At 44.7% G+C, this 14,403-nt stretch overlaps 1 long non-coding RNA gene across 1 annotated transcript in view; it reads left to right on the top strand.

The window, feature by feature from the left end:
• Window positions 1–9,108, top strand: part of LOC308588453 — a 65,472-nt gene extending 56,364 nt beyond the window's left edge. The window contains exon 3 of the long non-coding RNA XR_014008779.1: window positions 8,969–9,108. This is a non-coding gene — a long non-coding RNA (uncharacterized lncRNA). The remainder of the gene's footprint in view (window positions 1–8,968) is intronic.
• The last annotated feature ends 5,295 nt before the right edge of the window (window positions 9,109–14,403 follow it).

Raw genomic sequence — 14,403 nt, 5'->3', positions numbered from 1 at the left:
GTGCGTAAAATCGTAGTCCCTCAGAGTTTGTGCAACTCCACAAACCTCTGTGTGTGACAGAGCTCCTCAGACATGTCTGCCCTAGTCACTTGCAGATTCCGACAGTGGTTGTTTTCGGAAGCGCCTCCAGCATAAAAGCTCCTTAACGGAAACACGTCTTCGGGACTCGCGGCGTGACAGCTTCCGGTGAGGAATGGGTCTCCCTATGGGAGCTTCTGACACCTCCCCACTGTTCTCGCTGGACGTGTCCCTGAGCCCTCCCTCTTGCTCGCTTTCCCTCAGAGATCCTCCTCTCTCCCTGCTAGTTCCTGCTTTAGCTGCTGCGTCTCTCTCAGCCTCCGTGAGACTTTCCTCCAGATACCCATATCTCCCCCTGCTGGTCCCTTCTTCAGCTGCTGAGTCCCTCCCAGCCTCCGTGAGCCTCTTCCCCACCTGTTCCTCCGATGGCAGTTCCCTGACAGGTGCCTACATTCTGCATGGATCACTGCCCCCCTTCATGGATCACTGCCTTGCCGGGGCTTGAAGAACTCAGAGAAGCTATGAATTATGCCGAGCAGGGCACCCAAGATGAACAGGTCATAGTAGAGAGTTTTGACCAAACGTGATCCACCTGGAGTAGGAACCGGCAAGCCACTCCAGTATCTCTGCCACTCCAGTATCTCTGCCAAGAAAACTCCAGTATCTCTGCCACTCCAGTATCTCTGCCAAGAAAACTCCATGGACAAAGACAATGCGGGAGGCAGTGGAGGACAGGAGTGCCTGGCGTGCTCTGGTCCATGGGGTCACGAAGAGTCGGACACGACTAAACGACTAAACAACAACAACAACATTCTGCATGGAATGGTTGCACGGCAACATGTGCAAATGTCTTTAGATACCTATTAGGTCCATAAACTACAATACAGTGGTACCTCGGGTTAAGTACTTAATTTGTTCTGGAGGTCCGTACTTAACCTGAAACTGTTCTTAACCTGAAGCACCACTTTAGCTAATGGGGCCTCCTGCTGCTGCCGCGCCACCAGAGCACGATTTCTGTTCTGCAAAGTTCTTAACCTGAAGCACTATTTCTGGGTTAGTGGAGTCTGTAACCTGAAGCGTATGTAACCCGAGGTACCACTGTATAGCATATATTCAACACAAAAAAACAGTGGCAATTTGTTGTTGACAAAGGACAGCTGGTCATATAAAGGGCCCTATTACCTTCAGTAGCTCATCAAAGCTAAGTCCAGCCCTGCACAAGAGTCAAAGCCACTTGGAAGACAGTTTGACATGGAGAAATAGCAGTTCGTTGGGGAAAGGGTTAAGCACCACCCCCTTCTCCTCTTGACCCCTATCCAGTTCCAGATACAGCTTTTTCCTTTCCAAATGGACTAGCTGGCTCCCCATGCACTCAAATTTATTTATCGTTCTCGACATTAATATTAATTGAACTTATTAGTTGCAAGTAGTCTCCAAGCAGCTTACAATAATTTCATGAGCATAAGCATAAATAAGAAAATATATTATCATAAAATATATCATAAAAGATCTCCCTTTTTTTAAAAAAATCCACAGTCACAATAAAGCAGCAGCAAGAGCTTTGACGGCAACAAATTGTCAGTGACAAATAACAACCATTATTATAGTCCATAAAATGCCCGGGAAATGAGGCAACATGCAGAAAAGATATTAGTGAATTGCCTTTCATGCTGGGCTGGTCCACCCAGTGGCACCTCCATGGGCACCCTATCTGCCCTGCTACCTCTGCCAGTAATGGAGAAGGAGTGCCAGCTTTGGTGCCAATTTCCAGCAAGATATTGCCCAAATGGCCCAAAGTAAATTGCTGCATCTCACCTCATGGAAATGCCAGCCTTGCATTTCCTTTGACGCAAGGACTTTCAGCTGAACAATGGGAATTTCCCACTAGTGGAAGAGTTTCTTTGGATGCTACCCATGACATGGAACCTTGGATCAGACTGTGACCCAGCAGGGAGCTGCAAGCCACCTACTGAAGACCAAGGCACTAGACCAGGGACAGGCAATGTCATGCGTTGCTGATGGACTCCAACGCCCACCATCCCTGGTTGCTTGTAAGGCTTGACTACCATAATGACCTCAGGATTCTAGATGCCTCCAAGGGCTGGGAACCTGGAGGTGTTTTCATTAAAGGAACTATACCTAAGCTGAACCCTCTGGCAGATGCCATGGCATCATTTCTGCCGATGTCTACAATGTGGCAGCATATGAATAAAATATACTGCAGATACATTTCTGCAACAGCTCAAGCCAACCCTGATGACATCTTCTTTGGCATTCTGAAGTCACTAAAGCACTGTCTGCAGATAGAATTGCATTGGCCGTTCCAAGGTCTTTGGTGAAGAAACCTGATGTGCACTTTCAGCTGTATCCTGAAGGAGTGTCTCCAACCCCATCGTCTCCTACTGAGGTCCAGCTCCAAAGGCCTTCTGGCAGATCCCTCACTGTGAGAAGTGAAGTTACAGGCAACCAGGCAGGGGGCCTTCCCTGTGGAATGTCCTCCCATCAGATGTCCAAGAGATAAACAACAATTTGACTTTTAGAAGATATCTGAAGGCAGCCCTGTATCGGGAGGTTTTTAATGTTTGATGGTTTATTATGTTTTTATTTGTGCTGGAAGCCTCCCAAAGTGGCTGGGAAAACCTAGCCAGGTGGGTGGTGTATAAAAATTATTATTATTATTATTATTATTATTATTATTATTATTATTATTATTATTTCCTCCTTGGACTGTGCTACAAACGGGGATGTGCCTTTCTTCTTCATATGCTTGTCTAGGTTTAAAAGAAGAAAGAAACCTTCACCAATTATTAAACATGGGGACATCAGTAAGAGAAGTTGGTACCGAGCAATCTGGCTAGTTTGCAGTGGAGAGAGGGTTGACTCTTACAGTGGAAGTAGACCTTGTCATCATGAGTAGCAGCCATCAATAGCCTTACCCTCCACGAATTTCTCTTTCAAGGCCAAACAAGTTGGTGACTATCGCTGCTTCTTGTGAGAGACAATTGTATAGTTTAACTACGAGCTGTATCCCGAGTTCACCCGGAATGGTGAACTCGGTTCTAGGCTCAATTAATCCGTGAGTATCATTTTGAATTTGTAATATGCGCCTCTGAAAAATTGAAAGCTCTAGCAGGTTTGTTTCTTTGTTTTGAGACTGACAGCTGCAGCTAAAATAGTAAACAGACCTACAGGCATGTAAATGGCAAGGGGATCATTAGCAAATAAGGCTGTTTACCCTTCGAGGGCTGTTGTACCAGGTTGAGGTTTATCTACCAGTATTTGACAGGATGGCATATACCGTGGTGTCAGGCTGGTGGGAGTGATCAAAGCTGCAACAGCTGGAAGAGTTTTCAGCAAAAAGGGCTTATTGCACTTAAATCAAGAGAGGATAGAATCACAGAATAATAGACTCAGAGTTGGGTCCAGAGTTGGCAAAACCTATTTGGTGTTTCGCAACTTTCTGACTAGTTAGCCAGACCTAGCAGAGTAAACGCAGAATCAGCGGAAGCAATTTGCGACTTGGCTGCAGACAGGATAGACAAAGCAGGAACCAGGAACTTGTAGTTAGGTGTTTATTATATACAGTGGACTATTTACAGGAACAGAACAGAACACGCATCTTTAGCTAGCTCTCTCATACACGACTCACAACTCCTACACTGACACAGAACTCTGAACCACGAACTCTGAACTAACGCATTCCAGTTAGTAGACCATTAATTATCACTCCTTTGAGAGAGCTTGACCAATCAGGGAGAGGTCTCCATGTCTCTGTTATCTCCAGGCGGACTTACTCCTTCAGATTGCCTTCTGGCTGTCTGCCAAACCTTAATTGAATCTGTGTGAGTAGCTGCATGTACACAGTTTCCCAACATCTCAACTAAAGCATCCATGACAGACAGCTATCCAACCTCTGCTTAAAAACCTCCAAGGAACCAGAGTCCATAACCTCCCAAGGAAGTCCATTCCATTGCCAAACAGCTCTACCTGATGTTTAGTCAGAATCTCCTTTCTTGTAACTTGAAGCCATTGGTTCGAGTCCTACCCTCCAGAGAAGAAGAAAACAAGCTTGCGCCATCTTCCATGTGACAGCCATTGAGATCTTTGAAGATGGCTATCATATTTCCTCTCAGTCTCCTCTTTTCCCAGCTACATTATCCCTCATCCCTTGAAACTGGAAAAAATATGGGGGGTGTGAGAGAAGCAACTTTGCTTTGACTCAAAATCCTAGTAGAAACTAGATCGGTATACAGTGGTACCTCGCAAGACGAATGCCTCGCAAGACAAAAAACTCGCTAGACGAAAGGGTTTTTTGTTTTTTGAGCTGCTTCGCAAGACGATTTTCCCTATGGGCTTGCTTCGCAAGACGGAAACGTCTTGCAAGTTTGTTTCCTTTTTCTTAACACCGTTAATACAGTTGCGACTTGACTTCGAGGAGCAACTCATAGAACGCGGTGTGGCAGCCTTTTTTGAGGTTTTTAAAGACTTTGGTGATTTTTGAAGCTTTTCCAAAACTTTCCCGACACCGTGCTTCGCAAGACGAAAAAAATCGCAAGACAACAAAACTCGCGGAACAAATTAATTTCATCTTGCGAGGCACCACTGTACACAATTTTCCATGTTGTATTCTGTACCTAGGGTAGCTTCAAGAACTACTAGAAATGGAATTAAATTGCTCTCTCCAGATCTCCTCTTTGGTGGTGTAGTCAACGTAGTGCCCTCTAGGTACTGCTTGACTCCAATTCCCATCATCCCCAGTCAGCAAGGGCCAGGGATGACAAGACTTGCAGCTCCATTTTTCACAGCACCCTCTGCTGGAAGGAGGACTTATTTCTTTGTATGTTTCTGAGTGGCCGCACACTCAAACATAAAATCAAGGGTTAGAATGTTAGATGTACTATCTCAGGCATAAGCAAACTCCAGCCCTCCAGATGTTTGAGACTACAGTTCCCATCATCCCTGACCACTGGTTCTGTTAGCTAGGGATGATGGGAATTGTAGTCCCAAACATCTGGAGGGCCGGAGTTTGCCTATGCCTGTACTATCTTATGAGAAGAATAGTTGACTGTGTAAGCATGCAGATCTCAAATATTTCAAACAATTACGCTGGCTGATCACCTTGAAGGTAAGGGTTCCTATGATCCAAATGCATGAACCCCACCTTAGAAAAATTCCTGTTAAGATCAAAGCATTCTGCCAGCTTTTGAGAGCTCATCAGTTTACACCATCATTCCCTTGATCTCTCTTCTCAATCTGCTGCCTTAATTGGTGTTATTCTAATAGGATTGCTTTACTGCATGTTTTAATTAATGGGTATTTGTATTTTAATCTTTGTTTTATTCTTTTTTAAAACTGCTTCAAAACTTAATTTGGAATTAAGTGGCAAATTATTTAATAAACAACCACCATCATATAAAACCTCTCAAGGCCAACATGTTGGCTGTCCCTGCTCAATAGATTCTGATGTCAAATATTTCGTTTCACTCCTCGACCAAAGTTTTGGGCAGGTTGAGATGGAGAAGTTCTACTGTAGCTCAGATTTTCCTTTGAAGTCAACATTGCAAGCCACTGAGATTCACATCTCTGAGCTGGGAAATGCAAAATTCAGCACCATTACCGTTGATTATTCACAAAATGTTTGATACTACTCTTTGGCTCTTAGTGATATTTGGACCCAGTGTTGGATATTAGGCAGTTGATATCAGATAGCAATTTCCAGAGAGGTCTTCGTCTGTTTCTGTGAAAGCAGCAATGGATATCATAACAGATTGATAGTGGCATAAGCTTTCATAAACTGGATAGAATCAAGTTCCTTAGAGGCTCAAAGTATCCTCAGCTGGGGGGGCATGTATATTTGGGAGGTGGAGGATTGTAAACCTTGGGATCAAATGGCAATCAAATTGGGAGGGAAACATACGTTTCATGCACAGCGGCAATTCTACGTACAGCGGAAGTTAAACTTAGTGACCTGTGACAACAGCAGTAATTGACAGTGATTTAACACCACCGTTCTAACAATGCTAAGTTAGGCATCAGGTCTCTCCCCAGAGTACACCCTCTTATCTGTGGCAGAGGCTTGCTCACTTATCCAGTCTGTATCGCGGAATAGCTCTTGTCTCTCAGTGGGGAGCAGGGAGCACTTTATACATGATCAGAAGATCATTTCCCTATTGCTTCATGTAATCTCAGGCTGCATCATAGCGCTAAATCAGGTTGTGGAGCAAAGCTTTGCCTTTGCACTTTGTGGTCTGCTAAGCACCAACCTATCCTATCTCTTTGTTATTCTCTTGGAACATAAATTGAGTTCTTGTCTAGGCAAGAAACCCAGTCTGATATCTTTGCACCCCAGTGAGGTCTGACTGGATTGCGGGAGGCTATTAAATCACACAGTGGTCCATGTCTTGCAAGATGCCTGAATTGGTGGTTGAGAGATGGAGTGAGCAAAATGGAAGGGGTGTAGAGCACCTACTTTACATACACAAGGTCCAACACTCAGTCCCCAGCATCTCCAGGTCCCTTGCCTGAATCCCTGGAGAGCAACTGCGAGTTAGCATACCCTCCAAATTATTATAATCACAATTCAGGGCATTGCCTGCCACCATGTGCACCCCCCACTGCCCCCCCACCACCACTGCCATCTTTGTTGTTGTTTAGTCGTTTAGTCATGTCCGACTCTTCGGGACCCCATGGACCAGAGCATGCCAGGCACTCCTGCCTCCCGCAGTTTGGTAAAACTCATCCTGGTAGCTTCGAGAACACTGTCCAACCATCTCATCCTCTGTCGTCCCCTTCTCCTTGTGCCCTCCATCTTTCCCAACATCAGAGTCGTTTCCAGGGAGTCTTCTCTTCTCATGAGGTGGCCAAAGTATTGGAGCCTCAGCTTCAGGATCTGTCTTTCCAGTGAGCACTCAGGGCTGATTTCCTTCAGAATGGAGAGGTTTGATCTTCTTGCAGTCCATGGGACTCTCAAGAGTCTCCTCCAGCACCATAATTCAAAAGCATCAATTCTTCGGCAGTCAGCCTTTTTTATGGTCCAGCTCTCACTTCCATACATCACTACTGGGAAAACCATAGCTTTTACTATACAGACCTTTGTTGGCAAGGTGATGTCTCTGCTTTTTAAGATGCTGTCTAGGTTTGTCATCGCTTTTCTCCCAAGAATCTCTCACTGCCTCCATTTCTTCCCCTTCTATTATCCACGAGGTGATGGGACAGCCTTGCTCTTTATCTGCCAGCACATCCTCCCCCTCTGGCGCAGCTTGACCAGTGCAGTCAGACCTTCTCCCTTGGTGCACACCATGTGATCAGGCCTTCTTGGTGCCCTTGGCCGATGCAGAGCAGGCCTGGCTCCTAGTTTCCTCATCTCTCTGCTTCACCACCATTGCTCTGCTACCAGCCCATCACGACAGTGTTTTTTTCTGCTCCCCGATGTCCACTCTGATTAGAGGAGAGTGAGGCTTCTCCCAACAGCCACTGCTAAAATTATTAAGACACTGGGAAGAGAGAAAGTCATGCTCCTCAGTAGCAGCTGCCCAGGAGAGGATGCATGGATCCCGGGACATTCTGGGATTCAGTAAGAAGCCAAGGGGTCTTCTGGAAATTTGTGATGTCCTGATAAAAATGGGACACTTGGTCTGTATGAGTCTGTATACACCATATTGACTCAGCTGCCTAAGTTCCTATGATTAACCAAACAAACCCCTGTGTTGCAAAGAGAATGTCAGCAATGTCTAGACAACACAATGACCATGGACATATGCAATAGAAAATCTTTAGTCTCAAAGTCTCTGAAAAAATTTAAATGAAGCAAGGTACCAGACTTTGTACGATGAAAGACAAGCTGTGAAGCTTTGTGTATTCAGCAAATATGATGTCCAACACTGAACAGTGATTGACTACTGTTTTGTAGAATTCTTCGTCAGTGTGGTGGGAGGATATAGAATTGCTTCATAAACCAAAAATAAAATTTTACAGACGATGACCTGCATGACATATCACTTTACAAAAATTATAAACTATAATACAAACAGTAATGAACAAGAGTACGTACCCCATCTTATTTTGAATGATTGTATGAAAATGAAAATATCAAATGCTGTGGAACAGTGCTTATGTAATAGTGTAGTCACTGCTGCTAACAATATTTTTTGAAAAACATATGAAGCCAACTCCAGGTGGTGCTAATAACAAGGAGGTTGAGTTTAAAGGTACAGTGCAAAGTAACAATACAAATACAAGGAGTTTGGGATTAAAGGAGCAGTACAAAGTTACAGCTTGTCTTTCACCGTACAAAGTCTGGTACCTCGCATCATTTAAAGATTTTCAGAAACTTTGAAACTAAAGATTTCATTTTGTGCTTGTCATGGTTTGAAGGAATTCTATAAAGATTGTCTATTGCGTATATACATGGTCATCGTGTTGCCTAAGTAAAGGTAAAGGTACCCCTGCCCGTACGGGCCAGTCGTGACCGACTCTAGGGTTGCGCGCTCATCTCGCTCAAGAGGCCGGGAGCCGGCGCCATCCGAAGACACTTCCGGGTCATGTGGCCAGCATGACGAAGCTGCAACTGGCAAGCCAGCACCAGTGCTGCACACGGAAACGCCGTTTACCTTCCCGCTATAAAGCGGTACCTATTTATCTACTTGCACTTAGGGGTGCTTTCGAACTGCTAGGTGGGCAGGAGCTGGGACCGAATGATGGGAGCTCACCCCGTCGCGGAGATTCGAGCTGCCGACCTTACGATCAGCAAGTCCTAGGCACTGAGGTTTTACCCACAGCGCCACCCGCGTCCCCCATCGTGTTGCCTAGACATTGCTAAATTCCTATGATGTCATTAGGGCTGCCATTTTGGATTCTTCTACAGCAATGCACAGCAAGCACCAAGATGGCAGTGCTTCTGTAGAAAAGAGCCTCTGTAGAAAACAGTCTAGTTTTTTAACATGCCCAGCAGGAGACAACCAACGCAGAGCCAACAATCCAATCCAAGATGGCTGTCCTCCTATTTGCATATTCATTAGAAAAGAATGGCTGAGGCAGGGATGTGGAGTTCAACACAGCTGCCTGCTATAATTTCTGCATTGTTCGTAGCAAATGACGTCAAACCAGGAAGTCACGCTCTGCCAAGATTAAATCACCGCAGCCAAGAATTTAAAGAAACAGTGGAGACTGCCGGGTAATTTATGCTATGCTAATTTATCACCACTAGTTGGTTACTGAATCGCTCTAAATTTATCTTGCATATATAGAAATGTGGCAAATGTTATGCATTTCAGGGCCTAAAATGATTTACACACACACACACACACACACCCCGCTCTTTCTTTCCTGAATTCATGTCTGTGTGTGCACAGCGGCAGACGTTGCTCCTTCAAACTTCAACCATGCCCTGTGCAAATGTCAAAATTTGCCCCATGACTCTCACCTTCCATTCTGTGTGTGCACTACATCATAGCTACAACAACGCCCTCTTGGCTCAGCACCCAGTCCAGGGGAACTGGCCTAAATCTGCCCTAAATCCACCTCTGCTATGTGTATCCATTTGCTCCCCACAATGGGAGCACTAGGACCCAAACATTAGGCCACTCCCAGTCACCAGTCTAGCTGCCACATTCTGGATTAATTGCAGTTTCCAGGTCACCTTCAAAGGTAGCCCCACACAGAGCACGTTGCAGTAGTCCAAGCGGGAGATAACAAGAGCATGTACTACTCTGGCGAGACAGTCCACGTGCAGGCAGGGTCTCAGCCTGTGTACCAGATGGAGCTGATAAACAGCCGCCCTGGACACAGAATTAACCTGCGCCTCCATGGACAGCTGCAAGTCCAAAATGACTCCCAGGCTGCGCACCTGGTCCTTCAGGGGCACAGTTACCCCATTCAGGACCTGGGAGTCCTCCACACCCGCCCACCCACTGTCCCCCCGAAACAGTACTTCTGTCTTGTCAGGATTCAACCTCAATCTTTCTACAATTTCTTTCTACAAGAAAGAAGATTCCACCTAAACATTAGGAAGAACTTCCTGACAGTAAGAGCTGTTCGACAGTGGAATTTGCTGCCAAGGAGTGTGGTGGAGTCTCCTTCTTTGGAGGTCTTTAAGCAGAGGCTTGACAACCATATGTCAGGAGTGCTCTGATGGTGTTTCCTGCTTGGCAGGGGGTTGGACTCGATGGCCCTTGTGGTCTATTCCAATTCTATGATTCTATGATTCAATCTGTTAGCCACCATCCATCCTCCAACCGCCTCCAGGCACTCACACAGGACCTTCACTGCCTTCACTGCTTCTGATTTAAAAGAGAGGTAGAATGTTTATGAAATTGTCCCCTGAACAACTTCTTCCCAGATTTTGAGGTTCTCTTCCTGCAATCCTATGCCCCACAGAACTCAACAGAATTTTGGAACAGGGCAGTTGTAGGGTTGTGCTATGTTTTATTTGCAGAGCATCACCACTCGGCTACTCTTACTTGCAAGTAAATAATAAATAAAAATCAGAAATTTTATATGGACCATTGTGCATATTTAGTTGCTTCTCACAGCTTCCAATTCCTTCTCTTGCTTCGTGTTTTGTTTTTGCATGTCATTTGCTAGAACACAGCACAAAACAGAATGTGATTGTGTACATGAATCCTTATTAATGTTCCTTTTTTGTGCTGTGTTACCATCAGTGAGCACATGCTGTCACTGGAAACCGCCACAAACTCTGCATGCACCAGATCTGGAAGCAACATTAGAAATTCACCACGTTAAATCAGCACGATGGCGGAACAAACACAGAGAATGGCAACAGAATAATAGAACAGGAGATTTGGGCTTGTCTGTCCTGGAAACTCACACTTCGCAAAAAGCTTCCCTTAAACAGGAATCAACAAATACCCACCTGGCCAGCTGGACCAAGTGTGCAGTTTAGGGTGGTATAGAAATTCAGTTCATTTTGTATCTTTATCTACCTAATTCAAACTTCTGAAACATTATATTGTTTGTGGAAGGGCGGTTATTGTTTTGTTTTTGTTCTAACTATTTATTTGTGCTTTTACTTTGCATTTTTATCTTGCAAACAGCCCTGAGATCTGTAGATGAAAGGCAAAAGAAGAATAAGAATAAGAAGCTTTAAAATGTATACTTATTTGAATTTTGCAATGCAATTTTTTTTAAGTGTTCCAAAAATTATGGAAAGTGGGCATATCACTGCATGTTTCATGAAAACAACATTCAAAAATGAAATATTAGGGAACATTGCTTTCAAAAACTGTGCATAGCCACAGCTGTGTACAAAAATGTGCATTTAAAAAAAATAAATGTGCTTTTCAAAATGCTGGTGAATGTTCACAAGGATTTAAGGTTGCCATACTTTTAACTCTGGATCGCTATGACGACTCATCTTACATACCCATGAAAATGAGGGTGTTTCCTGGAAAAGGAGGACATATGGCAACTCTACAAAAAGAAAAAGCAAATAGACATGGAATGAACTGAAGACGGGGGGGGGATGAGAAACTGAATTTGACAGACCTGCCAGTCCCTTCAGGAAACTATGTCAGGTGTTAGAATTCAAGCGGCGCCAGATATTTTGTGGGGAAACTAAATGAGTTTACCTAAGAGAGCACTCAATTTTTCCAGGCTATCTGAGAATATTCTGGGGATGGGGGCAGGGAGAGCTCAGGTTTTATCCAGAACTTTGCAAAGTTTGAGAAAATTAAATGCACTGGGATCATCCTCATAATTCCTGGCAAGACAGAGGTTCTGTGAGTAAGTGGTTCATGGGCTGAACTCTTTTTGAAAGAGTAGGTGCATAGTTTGTGTGCGATGTGAAACACAAGAGCAGTCAAGTACAATAGTCCTAGAGTGAACATGTTTACACATGGGGAGGAATCTTTGTCCAGCCAGCAGGTAAACTTCCTGTTTCCTTCTGGGCTGAGACAGACTTCCTTTGCATGTGACTAGAGGTGGGCGTGGCCTCACCTGTGCAGGTAACGACAAAAGCACAGGGCAGGGCAGCCATCTCTCTCTTTGACTACATGCATCGAAGAAGCCACATCTGCTTAGCCAAAGATGCTCTCTTGGCCAAGAGAGGACAAAGGGACTGTCTCTTTATGGGATAGTTTCCAGGTGTATGTTACTTTTCTAAGCTAAGTCTGCCTTCTGGGATCCGATTGTGAACAGAATGTGAGTAAACTCTTTTTTATACTTTTATAGAAGACTGTGTCGTGTCTTATCTTTTATGAGGGAATAAGGGGGAAATACCAGAAGAGTTATTATAGAGGCTTTAGCGAGCCTGAGCAAACGCATCCGCTGAGTTTAAAAAGGGGGATGTTACTCTGCTAAATTGTGAACTTGTTAACACAAGTTGGAAAGGCTATAATCAAACAATATACCCTCTCCTGCATCCCTGAACATTCCCACAGTTTGGGGGTGTTCCTGGTTCTACCAGTGAGCTTCATGGCCAATTGGGGATTCGAATCCACGTCTGCCAGGCCCTAAGCCAACACTCTAAGCACCTCACCAGGGGTGCAAGTATAGGGGGCAAAATGGGTTTCAGTCCCCTCTGACTATTTCTGGGCTCCCAATATTGAGGGGTCCACCGTCCCCCACCCCCCCAGGCAAGCACTAGCCCACCAGGTGGGGGCAAGGGGTTCCCTGCCACTGATGGGCAAGAGCTGGCCCGGCCAGGGGGGCAGAATGGGTCATGTGACACTGCGACCCCTCAATGTGGTGGGGGGTTAGTCGGCACCTCTGCACCTTACTGCATTGGCTGTCTTGAACTGGTTCCTGATTTTGCACCCAGTGAGGCTGCGATTCCTCTTTGCCTTGCTGCGACTGAACACACTATGAATCACCCCCAGAATGTGTGAATTTCAGGATGACTCAGGCAACAGGGAAATGTTATTCATAGTAGGGAGGAAACAACACAATTCCTTTGAGAAGCAAAATGAAATGATGCAGAGGAATGTAATCTTTTCAAGGACTTTTCTTCACTATGCTTCTCACCTTCAATGGCAAAAAGTTGTTTTCCAACAGTGACAAAGGCATGACTGGAAATTATAGTTACAGAAACACACACACACATGCCAACATTTTGTTATAAGAATGAAGCATATCAGTTTTGTTGGCCAGTGTCCCAATTAAGGGGCTTTGGTGATTAACTGCATCCTTCCAGAACAAATTTGTCTAAAGTGGTTTTTTGATGCTTTAAAGATAAATCAAATAATAATAATAATAATAATAATAATAATAATAATAATAATAATAATAATAATAATAATAATAATACCCCACCCATCTGGCTACACGCAAGCAATATTGCAATAACAGATGCACACACAGCGCCAGTCATTCTGATTCCATCTGAATTAGTCAGGAAGAAACCTCTGCCTTTTCCTGTCTCAGCCAATCCATCATCCATTTCCGACGTCTTTTTTTGTGTGTGTTGGTCAATGGTGACAAAGTTCTAGGCCTGGATGTGCAAGAGAAATGGAGAACACTAAATACTTTGCCATGAAAAGGGGAAGGCTCTGTACAACCCACCCAATGCAGAAAGGAGGGGGTTAAAATATGCTCTCTTGAAAATGGCTTTGACCATCTTCCTGTCAGGAGTCGAGCTTACACTCGAGTAGGACCCTGGCAGAGACACATGCCCAACTGGCATGTTCTTTCCCTCCTGGTCAATCGTTCGGGAGCTAAAGAAGCTTTCTTCTGCCTGAACATCACAGCGACCGATGCCAACAGACATTGGCACACTTAGGGATCCGCAGAGTCTGCGCATCATGCGTGACAGACCTCAGCAACTCAGCATTTTGGCTAATCTACTTTATTTACATATAAACACACAGAGAGCACTGCAACATGGCTCCCTCTCTCTCTAGTATCAGATAGCAAAGAGAAAGAACAAAGAACAATAGTCCCACTTCATGGAACACAGTAACACAAACATCCTGTCTCCATCACTTCCCACTCTGTGGAGTCAAAACATATACTGTCATGTGAAAAACAAAAATCCCATGACTGCAATCATGGAGCAGGAATTCTAACACTTCCAGTGCAAATAGTGGAGGAGAAGACAAATTGTGGGGAACTCAGTGTAAAGCAAATTAATCCCCTCCAGTCAGCAAATCAGCCTCAGAGTAGTGGCTCACAGGAGGGTATTGGTACTAAAGCACAAACTCCATCGCCACTTCAGATCTGCTTTTTAATCAGTGTGTGAGTTCAGAGTTAGCTAGTGGGGAGCAAAGGTACAGTTGCCTCTTGGAATCATTCCTCCACCTTTCAAGGGTTCCACAAATTATAATCTTGCTTTTTCCAGACACGTATCAGTCTCTTAGAAACCGACAAACAGCCTTAACTCAATCCAGCAAACCAAGACTGCCAGGGGACCGGCTAATACGTTTGTCATTTGGT

Source organism: Podarcis bocagei (assembly GCF_964188305.1).
Source record: "Podarcis bocagei genome assembly, chromosome: 5".
NCBI classification, from domain to species: Eukaryota; Metazoa; Chordata; class Lepidosauria; order Squamata; family Lacertidae; genus Podarcis; species Podarcis bocagei.
Note: the sequence above shows the minus strand (reverse complement) of the source record. Positions and strands in the feature narration are given on the sequence as shown.